The sequence below is a fragment of the Schistocerca piceifrons genome, chromosome 3 (genome assembly GCF_021461385.2).
Source record: "Schistocerca piceifrons isolate TAMUIC-IGC-003096 chromosome 3, iqSchPice1.1, whole genome shotgun sequence".
NCBI lineage: Eukaryota > Metazoa > Arthropoda > Insecta > Orthoptera > Acrididae > Schistocerca > Schistocerca piceifrons.
The window spans coordinates 334520792-334542869 of NC_060140.1; the positions used below are offsets into that span (position 1 = coordinate 334520792).

The window sequence follows — 22078 nt, forward strand, 5'->3', positions numbered from 1 at the left end:
CAACAACATGACTTTCATTTATACAGATGGCTCTAAGACCAATGACGGGGTCGGGTGTTCCTTTATTGTCGGGGCACAAAGTTTCCAATACCGGCTCCATGGCCATTGTTCGGTCTTCACAGCTGAGCTCTTTGCCCTCTACCAGGCTGTTCTTTACATCTGCCGCCACCGACATTCTGCTTATGTCATCTGCTCAGATTCCCTGAGCGCCATCCAGAGCCTCAGTGATCCGTACCCGGTTCACCCTTTCGTACACCGGATCCAACGCTCTCTTCAGCAGCTGGTGGACGTCGGTACGCCGGTTAGCTTTATGTGGGTTCCTGGCCATGTCGGTATCCCTGGGAACGGAGCTGCAGATGCCGCGGCCAAGGCTGCGGTCCTCCAGCCTCGGACAGCTTCTTGTTGTGTCCCTTCGTCCGATTTTAGCAGGGTCATTTGTCGGCGCGTTGTGTCGCTGTGGCATGCCGATTGGGCTGCACTTACCGACAACAAGCTTCGGGCCTTAAAACCTCTTCCCGTGGCTTGGACGTCCTCCTCACGCCCTTCTCGGCGGGAGGAGGTCGTTTTAGCAAGGTTAAGAATTGGACACTGCCGGTTCAGCCATCGCCATCTGCTGACGGCTGCGCCGGCGCCGTTCTGCCCATGTGGGCACTTGCTGACGGTTACACACATTTTAATGTCCTGTCCAGATCTCAACACACTGCGCCTCGATCTTAACCTGCCTAATACTTTAGATGCCATTTTAGCGGATGACCCACGAGCAGCTGCTCGTGTTCTTTGTTTTATCAATTTGACAAACCTCGCTAAGGACATTTGATGATGTTTTTTAATCCTATGCCTGTCAGTCTGTCTTTTATTGTGTTTTCCCTTTTAGTTGTTGTTGTCAACTTGTGCCTCGCGGTGCATTCTTAGAGTAGTCAGGGCGCTAATGACCATTGAAGTTGTGCGCCCGAAAACCACAAAAAAAAAAAGACGAATCAAGTTGAAATTTGTCACATACTGAGGTCCACGTTTCCTTGGCGGTATAAAAAATTTAAGCATCTATATCAATGGAATCAAAAGATACGGTCGTTTGTGTCACATACTTTGAAACTCACAAACACACTCGTCAAAACTTACTAGCTGCTTCCCGTTGGCCTAAAAATCATGAAATTTCGTAGAAGGAAAGGTTTCGCATTACAAAAAAAGGAAAAAATCCTGAAACTGTAAATCTGTAGTTTATCACATGACGTTAGACTCGAAATTAAAATAGTCAGCAGTTCGGTATTCAGGCTTAATTTGTCGCAATAGTAAAAGTCAAACATTGCTCATATGACGCATTTCGGAATTTATCCTTTATCAGGTGTCCAGGAGCGATTACTGCACATAGATATCGTATTTCAAGTTGTATGTGAAACAAAAATTCGCAGACTTTAACTGTTTGTAGCCCCTCGTTAATATCTGGTCTTTTGTTTTTTCAACCAAAATTTATTCCAACTGGCCATGAACAAATCCTATATTTTATATAAAATCACGAATTCTCGTTTAAAAGCAGAAAAATTAAATAATAGAAAAATAAGAGTCAATGGATCTGAGTATTATATGCAAAGTAGCAAGGGGCTTTATTCAAAGAGTTTCTAACGAACCTCCCTTTTGTTTCATAACTATTATATAAACCAAACGCACATATTTTTAACGTCTTTCTCGTCTGTTAGTCTCTAGCGTTTGTGAGTGTTAAGCATCTGGGAGTCTTTGTGTTCGAGATTTTAGTGTCCGAGCTTTTAGCGTTGTAGTTCTGAATATTCATGACTCTTGAGTTCATTCGTCACTGCATGAGGGACATTTCCTATCGGGCCCTAGTATGAACATCCTTCATAGTAAATCATATCAAATAAACTGTGTTAAATGAAGTCTGTGACCTTTGAAGGAATTAATTCGGTGTACATGAGCTACGCAAAATCAAAGCTACCGGTTCATTTTGAAACACGAAGAGGCCGCATAGTAACTGTTAATAAGCATCTTTGACAGCAACCGCTAAACAACACCGCTAGCTGATGATAATAATTTGAATTTAAACTTTTTGATCAACAAATATCGACTGCAATGAAATATAATGCTGTGTCGCCTCGCTTTCACTTATATCGACGAGGAAAAGAATATCGGCTGGGCTTAGAAAAAGAATATTACACCTTCGCCGGTCGTGGAAGTACCAACAGGTAGCAACAGGAGGTGTGACAAATGGTGTCCCGGCTTCCAGTGAGGTCAACTATTTCACGCAGTGGCGCATGTACTTGAGTCGTGAATATTTAGAACTACAATGCTAAAATCTTGGACACCAGGATCTCGAACACAAGACTTCCAGACGCTAAAGGCCCACAAACGCTAGAGACTAACAGACGTGAAAAACGTTAATACATCCGTTGGATTTATATAATAGTTACGAAATAAAAGGGACGTTCGTTAGAAGCTCTTTGAATAAAGCCCCTTGCTACTTTGCACATAATATTCTATTCCCTTAGCTCTTATCGTACTTTTATTTAATTTTTTCTGCTTTAAAATGAGAATTCGTGATTTTATGTGAAATACAGGAATTGTTCAAGGCCAGTTCGAACAAATTTTAGTTGCAAGGAAAGACCAGGTATGTTACGAGGGGTGACCCAGTAAACCTGAATAGTAAACTACTCATTATTATAACAATGATCGCCTGCCTCCTGTATGAGTTTGTTGCTTTTATATTATTGAAATTAAAACATTCACGAAAATCTTGGAATTACTGGGACAGATTTCTTGCCAGTATCATTGTAGATAACATACAAAAATGGTCGAGATTCTCGATTCCAGGAATGGGTAAGCTGTCTATATACATAATTAAGTTTGTACAAAACGCTCAGTTCCACTCGCACCTGGCCAATTTTTTCTAAACGCTTGGCCGTATACAACTTCCACTTCTGTCACTTTCATTTCTGGCCAAACCCTGCATATACCACAAATTTGGACGATATCGGTGGTGACGAATAGGCTCGGTCTCCTTGTAAGTGAAAGTGAAGTGTAGTTGTTTTGGTGTTTTGTGAGTTCGACCTGGTTTGGCCGGGAGTAAAGTGGCTGCCCCGGTCATTGCTGGGATTTCTCCGCGACTTGCCCTGCGCCTGCAAGAGGAAAGAGATGCAGCCCGCAGCGCAATTATTCTGCCACGGAAATGGGCCGCCCGTTCATCCATGCGGCTGGCTCGCAAGCAGAGCACAGAAGAGAGGGAAGGATGCTCGGGGCGCGTTGGGTCCGTGACCCAGTTTGTGGCCCCATTCCAGGCCGCCTCAATGCGCCAGCTCTGCCCAGTCCTATCCTCACAGCGCATCCCCCGCCCTCGCCTACCGAAGTTACCACTTCGGCGGAAAAGTAATATGGAACTCGGGCCTTTCTCTGCCCTCGTATTGCCGCAAGTTTCTGAGATGGCTACTTACTTATTCGGTTTCAGCCTTCCGCGGGAGATCCTTCGCCCAGAAGCCGGTTCGTTGCGGCTACGGAGTCGAGGATCCCTCGGCTGAAGAGTAGGTCTCCGCCCTCGAGGAAAACTTCTTGTGCGCAGCGTGGAAGGTGGAATAGGGACACTGCATCCTACTTTGCCGACAGCCTGGAGACACATGGTGAACTTTGTCTGCAGTGTCGCTACTTTATGTCCTTAGCCACTGGGACGATAGAAGTAGGTCACCTTCTCGTAAAATTTCGTTTTATACTAGACAGACTTCTTTCCTTTTTTGTAGAATTCCGGCACAAGGGTGTATAAGCGATATGCTCGAATATAACGGCGATATACCCCATTTGGCCAAAAAGTTTCGAGACTGCATTAACAAAAAGCAGAGAAGTTAATATGGTGATTTTAAGGCAGCTTCTGTTCTAGTCTCCACACGTGAGTACAACGCACAGGACGTTCATACAACCATGTGAAAAAGTCAGGAACTCCTCCTTAGGGACGTCGTTCAGTTCTCTTGTCACATTGGCTTGAATGTCAGTTACGTCGTCAATGCATTGGCCCTTCATGTGAATTACTGCGTTTTGTCATCTTGTGGTAGGTCCGTATTGACAACACCAAATTTCTTCACCCGCGATGATTTTTTCCAGAAAAGAACTGTGCGCTTCGGCATTTCAATCAAGTCACGGCAGGCGCTCACGCGTCTTTTTTGTTCAGGAGTGATGGTGTGCGGGATAAGCTTTAGACACACTTTTCTTTTGTTCATAATTTTCTGGAGACTGTCTTGAACAAATGAATTAGAGATGTTCAGTTCGTTGCTCCGTTGTGGTTTGTGACACAACGACATTGAAACGGCGGCCGCACGCCCACTACTGTACGCTACTGTTTAGAGTTTACAGTTGTTAGGTCAAACTGCCATTGTAGTTATTGCGTTGACATAGCTTGTCTGCCATGAATGAAATCAGCCTAGGAACACTTTGGGCTGCCGGTATATATACGAGATTAATAATGTTCTCGCCCTTAACTGCACAGCAAGATGACGGGAATGCTTAACAACCGTGGCCTACCTGTAATTTTATGATGTGTTGCTTCTTCCTCCGTAGCAGTACTTTGTTAGAAATGCTGCAATGTTACAAGTACAAAGCAACAGCTCAACACGGAGGGAATGGGTGCTGATCTACTATTCAAACTAACACAGTTCTGGCAAAAATTGTTTTATATTCTGGAACTGACTTCATCTGGCTGTACTGTTCGCATACTAGTATTATTTAGACATTAGAATCTCTCTTAGAGCCAGCTCACATAAGTCTAGCGACCGATGACCTGTGAATACAACGGCATTTAATCCATTGTGATAATAATGCAATTCAGTTTCAGATATCACGATAGTAAGTTCGCTATCAGCATACATCGTACTTGACAATACCTTCGCGATTAATCCCTGTGGTTCAGTTCACAGTTCGACGCTTGTAGCGTAGGCAACGCCGCGCTGCAGGTATTCAAGAATATAAAGCAAGACTTTCTGTGCCAACTTCTTCATGTCAGTTTAGCATTTAGAACCAACGTCCTCAAGTATTTGTTGGGTGTATTCAAATCTCTATCTTTCCGCACCGTGTTTACACTCTACAGGTCCTTCTAGTACTATGGAATTTATTCCCTGATGTCTTAACGCATGTCCTGCTGTCCAGTCCCTTTTTCTACTTAGTGTTTGTGCATACTTGTTTCTTCTATGATTATGTGGATCTCGTAATTTCTTATGTGTCCATCAAACTTTCAACACCTGGCTCTATCTCCGCATCACAAACACTTTGCACCTCTTCTCTTCCGGTTTTCTCACAGTCAGTAATTCAGTTTCATACAATCTTGTGCACCAAGGCACATTCTAAGAAGTCTCTTCCTCATATTAAGACTGATTTTTGACATTAGTAGCAAGGCATGCGCTTTTCGCCTGTGCTAGGCTGCTTATCCTCGTTGCTTCGTCCGTCATGTGTTATTTTGTTAGCCGCGCGGGATTTGCCAAGCGGTCTAGGGCGCTGCAGTCATGGACTGTGCGGCTGGTCCCAGCGGAGGTTCGAGTCCTCCCCCGGGCATGGGTGTGTGTGTTCGTCGTTAGGATAATTTAAGTAGTGTGTAAGCTTAGGGACTGATAGCGTTAGCAGTTAAGTTCCATAAGATTTCACCCACATTTGAACATTTTTTTTTTGTTATTTTATTTTCAAGGTAGCAGAATTCCTTCACATCCGTTTACTTCATGCTGTCCAATTTCGATAAGTTTGCCGCTTGTCTCATTTCTTTTTCTCCCCATTACTTTATTCCTTTTTCGGCTTACTGTAAGTCCATAGCGTATACTCATTAGACTGTTCACTCTGTTCAACAAGTCTTGGAATGCTTCCTCACTTGCACAAAGGATAACAATGTCATCAACGATTTTTATCATTAATGTTATTTCATACTGAACTTTAATCTCACTTCTGAATTTTTATTTCCGTTTTTCTTAGTTGATGAATAGGTTGGACAGTAAAGGAGAAAGACTGCGTCCTTGTCTTACCTCCATTTTAAATCCGTGAACTTCTTTCTTGGTCTTCCATTCTTTTTGTTCCCTTTTGGTTCTTGTACATGTTCTGTATTACCCGCCTTTCCACATAGTTTACATCTATTTTCCCGAGAATCTCAAACATCTTGCACCATTTTGTATTGAAGAACACTTTTTCTGGGCCAACAACTTCTGTGAACGCGTCTTTATATTTTCATCAGTCTTGCTTCCATTATCAAGAGCAACGTCAGAACTGTTCTGATGCCCTTACCTTTTTAAAGTCTAACTTGTCGACATGTAACAGATCCACAACCTTTTCTACTCATCTGTATACTATTCTTGTCAGCAACTTGGATGCACGACCTGTTAAGCTGATTGTACGATAGTTCTCGCACTTCTCTGGCTTTGCTCTCTTCCGCTTTGCTTGTATGATATTTTTCCGAAATTCTAATTGTTATCTACACACCAACTTCCATAGTCGTTCGCTTATCGCTTTCCACATTGTTATCTATGTCTCCCACCATATTTAATTGTAAGTCATCCAAAGTTCTGTTACAGGCTATTCAATGCTGAACAAAAGCAAATGCGGAAAATGATTTCTCAGAAATGGTTAAGTCATTAAAAAGAATACAACGAACGCTGTGCTCCGAATCAATACTGTAATACTGTGCATGCGATGTGGATCCATCACTTCACGCCTGAAACACAGAATGGGTGGGAACCGTCGGCATTCCACCAACACTTTTGAAGTTGATTTCGTACTCTGGAGATCTTACGACATAAGGTTAATGGATTATTGGTAAAATCGGAAACGAGAAAGAAATTCCTCGAAGAACGGAGTTCGGTCTATCCCATCTTCGCTGAAGTAATACTCTAATTCTGCCCTGGAATTGAGAGCCGTGTCAGTATTGCGCCAGGTAATACCTTCATTCCTTTTTATGAAACACCTTTAAATATGAGCTGCACTGAATGTTTAATCTGTGGAGTTATTGTCAGTATATTACTGCGTACACATTTGTTGCGGCTAAAATTTTCATAGTAAGATCGTCCGTTTAAAAACACGCAGGAAACATTCAGCTCGCACTTTAATGAATTGTTATCGGGCAGAAGAGGGGGAATTATTAAGATCACCAACACGCGAAACCTTCTGTTTAGATTTAGGAGACTACGCCTAATCGTCGTCGTCTTCTTGATTGCTTACTTCAGAATCACTGAATAAAATAAGCGTTTCCTCGTTCTTCTCTCTCCTCGAAAACTGCTCCAGCCTTAGTTTTCTTCGATAGCCGCTACGCTACACACACACACACACACACACACACACACACACACACACACACACACACACAATGCTGAGCCAAAACGATATGACCACTGTCCATCTCGAGGCTGAAAGCCACTTGGCGGCGTTGTGGGCACGTGACTCAGTAGAGAAACTATATCAGAAGAACATAGACTAGTGGCGAATCTTCTCTGGTGGGCCCGCAGCTTGCATAATATCATAATATGACATCTTCTTTACTCTTTTGACAAAATTAGCTGCAAATAGTTTTTCTTGTTGATTACATAGGTCACGACAAACTCGTTTCGGCGTAAGTGTCATTTTCAAGAGTTCCTGCTGACATTACATTTACGTACCATTTTATTCATCAGTGATGAATAAAATGATGTGTAAAGGTAATGTCAACAGGAACGCTTGAAAATGACACTCTTGAAAATGGCACTGATGATGGTCGGAGTAGAGAGGATATAAAATGTAGACTAGCAATGGGAAGGAAAGCGTTTCTGAAGAAAAGTTTGTTAACATCGAGTATAGATTTAAGTGTCAGGAAGTCTTTTCTGAAAGTATTTGTATAAAGTGTAGCCATGTATGGAAGTCAAACATGGATGATAAGCAATTTAGACAAAAAAAAAAAAATAGAAGCGTTCGAAATGTGGTGCTACAGAAGAATGCTGAAGATTAAAAAAAATGGCTCTGAGCACTATGGGACTTAACATCTAAGGTCATCAGTCCCCTAGAACTACTTAAACCTAACTAAGTACATCACACACATCCATGCCGGAGGCAGGATTCGAACCTGCGACCGTAGCGGTCGCGCGGTTCCAGACTAAAGCGCCTAGAACCGCTCGGCCACTCCGGCCGGCTGCTGAAGATTAGATGGGTAGATTACGTAACTAATGATGAGGTACTGAAGAGAATTGGGGAAAAGAGGAATTTGTGGCACAACTTGTCTATAAGAAGGTATCGGTTAGTAGGACATGTTCTGAGGCATCAAGGGATTACCAATTTAGCATTGGAGGGCAGCCTGGAGGGTAAAAATCGTAGAGGGAGACCAAGAGATGAATACAGTAAGCAGATTCAGAAGGATGTAGGTTGCAGTAGGTACATGGAGATGAAGAAGCTTGCACAGGATAGAGTAGCATGGAGAGCTGCATCAAACCGCTCTCTGGACTGAAGATCACAACAACAACATCGTTTTATTTTACGTCTATGTGATAGTACTATGAGATCTTATCTCACACTCACGTCTAGATCGAATGATGTCCATAAAACATTTTGGAACGTAAATTCTGTTATGTACTACGTTGTTAACGTAGGTCATGCATTTACTTTCTACAGAATTTTCGTGTTTTTTTTTTTCTTACAGTTGTAAAATGACAAATTGTTCCAATGATGTTTTATGTTATAAGTAAATTATATCTTAGGTAGTAAGGTATGTTTTTGCTAGAGACGTTTTGCATCATGTAGATGTGCAACCAATCAAGTTTTTATGTACACTACTTAATAAATAAAAAAAGTATAGACCGAACATAGTCAAAACGCTTTCAAAATTCTACAGAGGATACCAAAAGATCAAAGCATGAACCATTTGGTAGAACTACAGATCTATGCACACATAAATATATATTCAGATGACGTCCTAAACGAACAAACGGACGTCAAACATAAAAATTATCTGGGAAACTCTATGGACATAATAGAAAAACAGGGATGAATACAACACGATAAAGAAAAAAACAATACACAACATTAAGATGGCACATCTACATAATACCACTGGCAAAAAATAGCTCTGACTACCTAGGACATAATTTACTTGTAATCATAGAGCATCATTTGAACGAACTGTCATTTTACAACTGTCAAAAAATAGCACGAAATTTCTATAGAAAGCAAATACATGACCTATGTTAACAACACAGTACATAAAAGAAAGTACGTTCCAAGATGTTTTATGGACGTCACTTCATCTAGCCGCAAGTACAAAATAAAATCTTATGGTACTGTTACGTAGACGTAACATAAAATGATACATAAATGTAATGTCAAGAGGGACACTTGAAAATGGCACATACGCCGAGACAAGCTTGTCGTGAATCTATGTAATCAATAAGAAATAAACAATTTGAAGCTAATTTGGTGAAGAGTATAAAGTAGATATCATAGGATGACGAATGAGTCTAGCGACGATACGGTTCACAAATGGTGAAATCCACGGACAAACGACTATGACAAAAGGCAGATTGTTATCTGCCAACGCCTTGGGAACGGGGCATCTCGGGATCGGCGAAGGTGGTCAACTGTTCACGTGTTATTCTCGTGAACACCCATGGAAAGTGGTTGAAGGACGGTGAAGCCACGAGAAGGTGGCAGGATATTGGACGTTCACTATCCATAACAAACGTTTATGTCGGAGGCTTTGTCGCTCTGTAAGGCAGCGTAGCGGCGATCCATGGCAGTTAGGCCTATAACAGAACACAGTGCTGTTGCAGGCAAAAGTGTTTAGGAACAAACCGTTCAGCGCACATCACTGAACATGGGGGTTCGCAGCAGATGACTGACTCCTAGGCGTTCCAACGTTGAGCAACTACATCGTCACTTACGACTGTAGTGGCCACGAGACGTTTGAGATCCATGAAAAGGGGTCACTTGGCGGGGCGAATCATTTCTTAAATCAGGTCTATGATCGTGTCCGGATGCGAAGTCATCCAGGCACAGCGCCACAAACGCATGCCGGTGTGGGAACTTTTATGCTATGGGGGACATTCACCTGCCCTCCCGTAAGACCTGTGATGGTAATCAAAGACACCACGAGAGCTGTGGACTACGTTAACGTCATTGAAGGCCATCTGCATCCCTTTATACATGAAGTCTTCCAGATGATGATGGAATCTTTCAGTAGAATAACTTTCCATGTCACAAGGCCAGAGCCGGCTGCGGTGACCGAGCGGTTCTGGGCGCTTCAGTCCGGAACCGCGCGACTGCTACTGTCGCAGGTTCGAATCCTGCCTCGGGCATGGATGTGTGTGATGTCCTTAGGTTGGTCAGGTTTAAGTAGTTCTAAGTTCTAGGGGAGTGATGACCTCAGATGTTAAGTCCCATAGTGCTCAGAGCCATTTGAACCCTTTGAAGCACATGGCCAGAAACGTCGTACACTGGTTTGAGGAGCGTGATAATGAGCTCATGATGTCTTGACCATCAGATTCGCCGATCTGAACTGAAGGAACACATCTTTATCGCTATAGAGCGCCGGCTCCGCGCCCACAGACCATTGGCCCGTAATTCACCTGTGCGTCGACATATGGTACCACATAAAAGTCCGCAGCTCGTGGTCGTGCGGTAGCGTTCTCGCTTCCCACGCCCGGGTTCCCGGGTTCGATTCCCGGCGGGGTCAGGGATTTTCTCTGCCTCGTGATGACTGGGTGTTGTGTGCTGTCCTTAGGTTAGTTAGGTTTAAGTAGTTCTAAGTTCTAGGGGACTGATGACCATAGATGTTAAGTCCCATAGTGCTCAGAGCCATTTGAACCATTTGAACCACATAAAACCAAAAGCTTGCCAACGACTCGCCGAACCCACCGCTGCTGCACTGTCATACAGTATTAATCAGGTGAACCTAATGGTAATGATACAGGAAAGTAATAGGGCTGGGTTGAGCTGTGAGTGATGATTGGTCTTAACCATATTTTATTTCACAAAAGTTTCGTGCGTTAAAAGAAAAGGAACACCAAAGATAAAAACTCAAGGCTATTATTATTATTGAATCATCCATGGGATTTCATAATAGAGTGCTAAAGATTGCTGTAATACCATCACATATGCATAACAATGTCAATAAAATACACTTAATAATGACAGTAATCAGCTGACAGGTAATTAATAAAGCAGAACAATCAATGTTTATTTGGTAAATCAGTGAGACCAAATCTTGGACTTAATAAAGATTACAATTAATTAAAATTGTACACCAGTCCACTCGAATGAGGCTCCATCAGCCACAGTTTTAACACGTGAGTTAAGATATTATCGATAAACATGGAATAATTATGCAACCATTCTTTCCATAACCATGAAAGTAATTTTTATAAACAAAAATGTAAATGTTCGTTTGTTCAAAATCGCATATCTCTGAAATTTCTTGTCCGATTGCTTTGAAATTTAAACACAACGTTGGATTCTAATACTGCCGTGTTTTAGGCATCTGATCTTTAACATATGATATATGTATATGTAATTTCTTGAGATTTTTTGTAACAACGTTTCCCTACTACTAAATTTATATAAGTATATGTATTACATATATGTTTAGAAAAAGGTACATAAAAACACGCCCTTATAACCAAAATTTCAAAGCAATCGGTCAAAAACTTTCGCGGATTTGTGATTGGGCACATTTACATTTTCTATATGAGTACAAACTTAGACGTTCATTTCTTCAAAATCTCAAATGTGCAAAAGTTCTTCAAGGATTGGTTTGAAATTTTGAGACAATATTGCATTCGATCACTCAAATGTTTCTATATGCCTAATGGAACGCTGCTTGGTATATGTAATAAAAGGGGAAACGTTGGAGGAGGAGATTAGCGTTTAACGTCCCGTCGACAACGACGTCATTAGAGACGGAGTACAAGCTCGGTTTAGGAAAGGATGGGGAAGGAAATCGGCCGTGTCCTTTGAAAGGAACCATCCCAGCGTTTGGCTGAAGCGATTTAGGGAAATCACGGAAAACCTAAATCACAATGGCTGAACGAGAGTTTGAACCGTCGTGCACACGAATGCAAGGGAAACGTTATAAAAATGTAAATGTTGGTTTGTTCAAAATAATTAGTCTCCGAAAGTTCTTGATCGACTGTTTTTATATTTTGACACAACGTTGCATTCTAATACGAGGGTGTTTTTAGATACCTAATTGTTTAATATATGTATATTTTCAATATATATAATATAAATATATGTATGTGATATATAAAGGGAAAACATCGTTACTAAAAGTCTCAAAAAGCACCTTTGTGGTTTACTTCACGTTTTTAAACGTTACTGTAATAAGCGTTTAGAAACATATAGACGATAACCCTTTATATATAGTGATACGATGTTAGCAAACAGGAAAGTTGTATTTATGGCTTATTGGTTTATGATTAGAATACAACTACAGAATCTGAACTCGCAATGACAGTAAACAAGGCTCAAGGATAGAGAGAGGGGTGGGGGGGTGGGGGGGAAGAGGAGATAGACAGAGGGAGAGGGGTGGGAGAAAATGGACGTAGAAAACTGGGAAGAGGAGATGGACAGAGAGAGGGGGCAGGAAGAGATGGAGAGAGAGAGAGAGAGAGAGAGAGAGAGAGAGAGAGAGAGAGAGAGAGAGGGAGTAGGAGAAGATGGACACAGAAAGAGCGGAGGAGGTAAAGGACTAAGTGAGAGGGGGAGAGGGGGGCAAGAGGTGGTAGAGGCAGAGGGGGGGAGGAGGTGATGGGCAGAGAGAAAGGGAAGGAAGAGGGGATGGACAAAGAAATCGCTCCATACAAGTGGCTAGATGGTTCCTTTGAAAGAGCACGGCCGGTTTCCTTCCCCATCCTTAACAAAAGAATTCGAGCTTGTACTCCGTATCTAATGACCTAATGTTGATGCGACCTGAAACCCTAATCTTCCTTCGTTTTTGCATCTCTTGTACGGCTTCACTGAATCCCACAGCGATGTCAAGCACGTCAGCTGGACATTGTCACCTGCGAGAAACCATGGCTCTGAGCACTATGGGACTTAACTGCTAAGGTCATCAGTCCCCTAGAACTTAGAACTACTTAAACCTAACTAACCTAAGGACATCACACACATCCATGCCCGAGGCAGGATTCGAACCTGCGACCGTAGCGGTCACGCGGTTCCAGACTGTAGCGCCTAGAACCGCACGGCCACCCCGGCTGGCGCGAGCAACCATATCCTGTTTTCTGTGTTCTACGTTTTCGCTTTGCATGTTGCAAGCTTTTCCACTGTTGAGATGGTATGTCCTCAGAAACAAAGGTAACTGGGGTAGCAAACTGAATTGATCATTTTTGCATTATTAGTCTGTAACGAGCCACCGGAGACTTGGTGTCCCTTATACCAAAATATTGAGAAGGCATCACTGGATAACATCTGAAAGTTTGTCGGTTGTGTTCTTTTTCAACATGTACATTGTAAACGGTAATGGCCCTGTAACAATCGAGAAATCACCTATACATCTGTCGATTTCAACCCGTTAATATTAAAGCGCAAGGAAAGGCTTTCGATGAAAAATGTACCAGCCTACCGAGTGTCGGACTAGATCTTGACTGGTTTCACGATCTAGTCCCACACTCGGTAGGCTGGTACATTTTTCATTAAACGACAGTGCGGAATCTTATCAAATGCCTTTGTTCTATGGCGCTCTGGATTTCATGTCGGAACAGCCTAGCTGTGTTTCGCAAGAGGTGACTTACCGATTTCGACTGGGGTTGGCGAGTTCAGTTCTGCAGGTAGCGCTTGAGATGGCGTCTAGGGAAAGGAAGGGAATCGTAAAAGCAAGAGGGCACTGCGATGCAGCGGATGCTGTACAGGTTGGCGGAGCAGCAGCAGAGACTCCGTTCGGACGAACAGATCCGAAGTAATAAAATCCGTCGTACCGAGAGAAAGCTATAAAGTTTCCAGAAGAGCGGACCTCTGAGGGCAGGGACCTTTGGAGGCAGCCGCGCTGCAGACTCGGCGCGTTCTGCTCAGAGATATGCGACGTGGCCACGTAGCATAGCAGCCGTCGGCCGCTGCGGAGACTGGGTGTACTGCATGAGAGCAACAGTGACTATCTGTAATTCTGCAGGCTTTCGCGGCCATTGTCACTGAATTTAAAATCTTCTGGGTTATTAGGCCGCGTCATATTTCTACTAAAATGATCGACGTTTCGATCCCTCTGCCGGCATCTTCTTCAGGATCTTCTGGTGTCCACTACTGATAGAACACAGTAGTTCTAGCAGTAGTGGACATCAGAAGATTCTGAGGAAGATGCCGGCAGAGGGGTCGAAACGTCGATCATTTTAGTAGAAATATGAAGCGGTCTAATAACCCAGAAGATTTTAACTTCAGTGACTATCTGGTAGCGAAATTCTTGTACTGCCTGTTTCAGCCTCGTGTCATACAAATGATGGTTACCAGTTTCGAATTCTAAGCAAGTCATCATCAATCTACACTCCTGGAAATTGAAATAAGAACACCGTGAATTCATTGTCCCAGGAAGGGGAAACTTTATTGACACATTCCTGGGGTCAGATACATCACATGATCACACTGACAGAACCACAGGCACATAGACACAGGCAACAGAGCATGCACAATGTCGGCACTAGTACAGTGTATATCCACCTTTCGCAGCAATGCAGGCTGCTATTCTTCCATGGAGACGATCGTAGAGATGCTGGATGTAGTCCTGTGGAACGGCTTGCCATGACATTTCCACCTGGCGCCTCAGTTGGACCAGCTTTCGTGCTGGACGTGCAGACCGCGTGAGACGACGCTTCATCCAGTCCCAAACATGCTCAATGGGGGACAGATCCGGAGATCTTGCTGGCCAGGGTAGTTGACTTACACCTTCTAGAGCACGTTGGGTGGCACGGGATACATGCGGACGTGCATTGTCCTGTTGGAACAGCAAGTTCCCTTGCCGGTCTAGGAATGGTAGAACGGTGGGTTCGATGACGGTTTGGATGTACCGTGCACTATTCAGTGTCCCCTCGACGATCACCAGTGGTGTACGGCCAGTGTAGGAGATCGCTCCCCACACCATGATGCCGGGTGTTGGCCCTGTGTGCCTCGGTCGTATGCAGTCCTGATTGTGGCGCTCACCTGCACGGCGCCAAACACGCATACGACCATCATTGGCACCAAGGCAGAAGCGACTCTCATTGCTGAAGACGACACGTCTCCATTCGTCCCTCCATTCACGCCTGTCGCGACACCACTGGAGGCGGGCTGCACGATGTTGGGGCGTGAGCGGAAGACGGCCTAACGGTGTGCGGGACCGTAGCCCAGCTTCATGGAGACGGTTGCGAATGGTCCTCGCCGATACCCCAGGAGCAACAGTGTCCCTAATTTGCTGGGAAGTGGCGGTGCGGTCCCCTACGGCACTGCGTAGCATCCTACGGTCTTGGCGTGCATCCGTACGTCGCTGCGGTCCGGTCCCAGGTCGACGGGCACGTGCACCTTCCGCCGACCACTGGCGACAACTTCGATGTACTGTGGAGACCTCACGCCCCACGTGTTGAGCAATTCGGCGGTACGTCCACCCGGCCTCCCGCATGCCCACTATACGCCCTCGCTCAAAGTCCGTCAACTGCACATACGGTTCACGTCCACGCTGTCGCGGCATGCTACCAGTGTTAAAGACTGCGATGGAGCTCCGTATGCCACGGCAAACTGGCTGACACTGACGGCGGCGGTGCACAAATGCTGCGCAGCTAGCGCCATTCGTCGGCCAACACCGCGGTTCCTGGTGTGTCCGCTGTGCCGTGCGTGTGATCATTGCTTGTACAGCCCTCTCGCAGTGTCCAGAGCAAGTATGGTGGGTCTGACACACCGGTGTCAATGTGTTCTTTTTTCCATTTCCAGGAGTGTATTTGTAAAAAAGAGAAGACGATCATTGCTTTCATAGAAAAATGTTTGCAGTTGCCTTCGGATCCATGATTATACCCGGTGTGCCCCTTTTTTCCCCAAGCAAATCGATGACCACGAATTTCTTTCTCTAGGACCCAAAAATATGGAATCGCTTGGGAAAAGATCGGGACTGTATCGAGGTTGTGCTAGGGCTCCCCAGCGACACTTCAGCAGCGTGCTCGAAACAACCTTTGCAACATGTGTGTTTGCGTCATATATTTGGAGCCCTGGAAAGAAGCATTCACGGTTGTCGCTTTCCTTCAGACGAAGAGGTGTAATCTTGGATCTTGGATAGCATCATGGTTCCATAGGAACCGCTGACAATTTCCCGTGGAGGCACTGACTGTCTTGTCTCACAGACGATTATACGGTTAAAGGTTATGGCGATAACTTCTGAAATAAAAGTTTACTTACTATTTTCTGTCAGTCTTACGTACGAGTATGCCAGTAGAGGTGCTCACAATCTAACATACTCGTACCTGCGCTCTGATTTTTGGAACAGAAGCTAGCGTTAGTACGTAATAGTGCAGAGATTGAAAGTCGCTACTGCCTGTTGTTATTTAACCTGGGAGTGCAGAAAACTGTGACTCCGGTATTAACGCTCTGAACTTATATCTCTTTACATGAAATTTGACACATGAATGAACAAAATGAACAACAACGCAATCTGACTACGGTTAATGAAATATGAGTCAGTAAGCAAACTTCCATGGCAAAATGAAGCGTAAAAACGGGCTTTTAACATAAATTAAGCTAAACTAAATTGTAACCAAGATCTTGAAGCATGTTAATACAGTCTATCAGTGTAAATGCTTCTCTTCTCTCCTTGTAGAAGAAACGTGTGCTATGGAGTTACAGGGTGACAAACGGAAGGCGGTCAGACGGTTGGTTTTGAGCCGTGTAGTACTGAGAGTGTGGTGGTGGGAGAACATAGTGGTAGGGGTAGTTCTTCTCGACAAAAGACACTATTTCAGTGACAATGGCGCAGTGGTACTTACAACACTGTTCGTCTACGACAGTTTGTTAGCAGTGGTGAGTCTGATATAGCTACACAGGGAATGCTTCGTGTGTAATTAAATTTCGATTATCACGGAGTTCTTCTGAATCGTAACACAATCCTCAGATGGACGGCACATTTCAGATCAACTGGGAACATAATGGATAAGAAGCGTACAGGCCCAAGACGCAGTGCAACTATGCCAGAAAATGTTGCAAGAGTGAGGGAGGACCATGATGGTCAGCTAGACTTCATGCTAGCGAGATAGCAATCAGTTGTGAATTGGTTTGACGAGTTTGCATACACTGAAACCCCTTACGTACAAATTCCGAATTGCGTAACAACTGAAGCCAACTGACTTTAGTGTACGCAAGACTTTGATTGCGGAATGCAAGTTACTTTCAGTGATAATGTGATTTTATTGATGAGTGATAAACCTCATTTCGATTCAAACGGGACAATCAGTAAGCGAAACCTATGTTACTGAGCTCTTGAGCAACCACAACTTATTTAACAGCTTCATTTACAATCCGAAAAACTCAGTCTGGTGTACTCTTGACTTTTTTTATCATTATCGAACCGTATTTTTTCAAAGAAAATGGACCACAGTCACTGTTAATTCGGCTCGATGCATTCCTAAAGCTTGCAACGTTTTTGAAACCAGAATTGAGAAGACGAAGAAATCCCTTTAAAAGATGTCTGGTTCCAGCAGGATGGTGCTACATCATACGCTGCGAACGTTTCAATGGCAGTTCTTCGACACATGTGCTCTGGTCAGATTAGCTCACGTTTTGGCAATGTTCCTTGGCCTCCCAGATCTCCAATTTGTCAGTGTGTGACTTTTTTCTGTGTGGGTAGCTCTATAACCACAAACCGCGAATTTAGACCAGTTGAAGAATGCAGTTATTAGAGAAATTTCTGCCTCTCCTGCAGACATATTGGTCCGTGTGATGGAGGATTTCGAGAAGAGACTTGAATCATGCATTTGAAATTATGGATTACTTTTCACAAATCAGTCTGACCTAAATTAAATGTAAAATAATGATTTTTAATTAAATAAACATAAGTTAATTTTAAAAGTCACCGAATATTCTTTATTTAAAATTCGTCCGTCTCCTGTGTGTCACCTGTGTGTAACTGTGCACGGTATGCCCTCCTACAACCCAGCAACAATGACGGTCTGCCTGCCGGGAGATGAATGTTGAATGTTGTTGTACTCTAATCTCGCACTTTCCCGATCCTGAATACACAAAGAATATAAAGTCTGGTCCAGGTGCGATCGCCAGCAATAAGGGGCCTAAAACAAATTCCATTCAATAATGATGGCTCTATCTAAAATGCTCTGCATCAGGCTGCGTGGACTTTAAATTGGTGCCTACAAGCTAATTGTAAGAAATCTCAGTTCTCTAAGAATAATTATCAATCGCCTTACACTGTTCATGATTACTTTACAGTAAAAATAACTAACCGATAATTTAAGTCACAGTTCTGATTGTACACACAATCACATAAAAAAAATGGCTCTGAACACTATGGGACTTAACTGCTGAGGTCATCAGTCCCCTAGAACTTAGAACTAGTTAAACCTAAGTAACCTAAGGACATCACACACATCCATGCCCGAGGCAGGATTCGAACCTGCGGCCGTAGCGGTCGCGCGGTTCCAGACTGAAGCGCCTAGAACCGCTCGGCTACTCCGGCCGGCCAATCATCGTGGTAATCTCTAAATAGCGAACACTTTTTTCCAAAGCTGTTTCACAGAGGAAGACCGCACTGCAGTTCCTTCTCTAAATCCTCGCACAAACGAAAAAATGGCTGACATCGAAATAAGTGTCCAAGGAATAGAAAAGCAACTGGAATCACTCAATAGAGGAAAGTCCACTGGACCTGACGGGATACCAATTCGATTCTACACAGAGTACGCGAAAGAACTTGCCCCCCTTCTAACAGCCGTGTACCACAAGTCTGTAGAGGAACGGAGGGTTCCAAATGATTGGAAAAGAGCACAGATAGTTCCAGTCTTCAAGAAGGGTCGTCGAGCATATGCGCAAAACTATAGACCTATATCTCTGACGTCGATCTGTTGTAGAATTTTAGAACATGTTTTTTGCTCGAGTATCATGTCGTTTTTGGAAACCCAGAATCTACTATGTAGGAATCAACATGGATTCCGGAAACAGCGATCGTGTGAGACGCAACTCGCATTATTTGTTCATGAGACCCAGAAAATATTAGATACAGGCTCCCAGGTAGATGCTATTTTTCTTGACTTCCGGAAGGCGTTCGATACAGTTCCGCACTGTCGCCTGATAAACAAAGTAAGAGCCTACGGAATATCAGACCAGCTGTGTGGCTGGATTGAAGAGTTTTTAGCAAACAGAACACAGCATGTTGTTATCAATGGAGAGACGTCTACAGACGTTAAAGTAACCTCTGGCGTGCCACAGGGGAGTGTTATGGGACCATTGCTTTTCACAATGTATATAAATGACCTAGTAGATAGTGTCGGAAGTTCCATGCGGCTTTTCGCGGATGATGCTGTAGTATACAGAGAAGTTGCAGCATTAGAAAATTGTAGCGAAATGCAGGAAGATCTGCAGCGGATAGGCACTTGGTGCAGGGAGTGGCAACTGACCCTTAACATAGATAAATGTAATGTATTGCGAATACATAGAAAGAAGGATCCTTTATTGTATGATTATATGATAGCGGAACAAACACTGGTAGCAGTTACTTCTGTAAAATATCTGGGAGTATGCGTGCGGAACGATTTGAAGTGGAATGATCATATAAAATTAATTGTTGGTAAGGCGGGTACCAGGTTGAGATTCATTGGGAGAGTGCTTAGAAAATGTAGTCCATCAACAAAGGAGGTGGCTTACAAAACACTCGTTCGACCTATACTCGAGTATTGCTCATCAGTGTGGGATCCGTACCAGATCGGTTTGACGGAGGAGATAGAGAAGATCCAAAGAAGAGCGGCGCGTTTCGTCACAGGGTTATTTGATAACCGTGATAGCGTTACGGAGATGTTTAATAAACTCAAGTGGCAGACTCTGCAAGAGAGGCGCCCTGCATCGCGGTGTAGCTTGCTCGCCAGGTTTCGAGAGGGTGCGTTTCTGGATGAGGTATCGAATATATTGCTTCCCCCTACTTATACCTCCCGAGGAGATCACGAATGTAAAATTAGAGAGATTAGAGCGCGCACGGAGGCTTTCAGACAGTCGTTCTTCCCGCGAACCATACGCGACTGGAACAAGAAAGGGAGGTAATGACAGTGGCACGTAAAGTGCCCTCCGCCACACACCGTTGGGTGGCTTGCGGAGTATAAATGTAGATGTAGATGTAGATGTAGGAGTGTAATAGTCTTGGGCTGCGGATAGGTGGCGCTCGATGGACGTGTGGATCGACCGCGAGTCATACAGAGATAGTCCTTGCAGTGGTGACAACGCTGTGACTCTGGTTACCCCACCTGCCCAGTAAGCAGGAGAATCCGGGTTCGAATCTCTGTCTGGTAGACAGTTTCGTTGGCCGCCGCTGATTCCACTTAATGTTCCGCTCTGTAGCTGACAGCAGTCATCCCCCTTCAATTTTTTGAAAAGAAAAGGTAACCGATAAGAACGCTCTTTGCATACCGTAAATCACTACATTTGTTTCACAAGCACTTTATGGGACACAGATAACTTGAATTTGACACACGTAGAAATATCTTTCAGGGCTACGGCAACAGTATTTCACGGTTGCTGTTTCGTGTTATTTATATTGTTTGCACTGTTACTACTTGACATACGTTATAATGCGGTATTCGGGATGTTAGACAGACATCACACTGCCCATATACCAGTTGTGAGTAGTTTAATACTTTTATCGACAGCCGTGACCATAGTAGGCACTTATGGCTGTACACCTACCGTGTCACCAAGTGCCTCTGACAAGTGGAATCCATAGAAAGAGATTTCGTGTTTTGTAGCTGCGATACTATGGCTTCATAAGGTAAAATGCCCACTTTGCGGGGCTGTCCCTAACTATAGCACAATCTGCTGGCTGTTCATGAGGCCGCTGTGGCAGAAAGGTTCTAGGCGCTTCAGTCCGGAACCGCGTTGCTGCTACGGTCGCAGGTTCGAATCCTGCCTTGGGCATGGCTGTGTGTGCTGTCCGTAGGTTAGTTAGGTTTAAGTAGTTCTAAGTCTAGGGGACTGATGACCTCAGATGTTAAGTCCCATAGTGCTACAGCCATTTGAACCATTTGTGACGAGCAATCCAAGACTGTTCAGTGATACCATTTGCAACATGCTGTGATAACATCTGCGTTACTAAACGACTGTCCCGGAGCCTGGGGCACGATGCCCCGAGCCCACGAGAGTTCCGGAACCTGTACAGAAAATTGGAATAGAGATCAACATAACCATCTTTTCTGCCCTTTTTATTGCTCATGAAAACCACACATTGCATGTTGTACCACCATACAGCGAGACCTTCAGAGGTGGTGGTCCAGGTTGCTGTACACATCGGTACCTCTAATACCCAGTAGCACGTCCTCTTGCACAGATGCATACTTGTATTCGTCGTGGCATTCTATCCACAAGTTCATCAAGGCACTGTTGGTGCAGATTGTCCCTCTCCTCAACGGCGATTCGGCATAGATCCCTCAGAGTGGTTCGTGGGTCATGTCGTCCATAAACAGCCCTTTTCAATCTATCCCAGGCATGTTCGATAGGGTTCGTGTCTGGAGAGCATGCTGGTAACTCTAGTCGAGCGATGTTGTTATCATGAAGCAAGTCATTCGCAAGATGTGCACTATGGGGGCTCAAATTGTCATCTATGAAAACGAATGCCTCACCAATATGCTGCTCATATGGTTGCACTTACGTCGGAGGATGGCATTCACGTATCGTACAGCCGTTACGGCGCCTTCCATGACCACCAGCGGCGTACGTCGGCTCCACATTAAAGTCCACTTCAAAACAGCAGGGAACCTCCACCTTGTTGCACTCGTTGGACAATGTGTCTAAGGCTTTCAGCCTGACCGGGTTGCCTCCAGACACGTCTCCGAAGATTGTCTTGTTGAAGGTATATGCGACACTCATCGGTGAACAGAACGTGATAATCCGTAGGTAGCGGTCATCCTCAGCAGTAGTAGCCCTTGGGCGGCCTGAGCGAGGAATGTCATCG

At 44.1% G+C, this 22078-nt stretch overlaps 1 protein-coding gene and 1 non-coding gene across 2 annotated transcripts in view; one reads left to right on the forward strand and one right to left on the reverse strand.

Annotated features, from left to right (window-relative positions):
- The window catches only part of LOC124790053 (serine/threonine-protein phosphatase PP1-alpha-like), a 581605-nt gene that overhangs the window by 60187 nt on the left and 499340 nt on the right, over window positions 1-22078 (forward strand). The gene's annotated exons all lie outside the window — the stretch shown is intronic.
- On the reverse strand, window positions 8033-8116 carry Trnas-gga. The gene is given in 2 exon segments: window positions 8033-8067; window positions 8077-8116. It is a non-coding gene; the product is annotated as a tRNA-Ser (tRNA).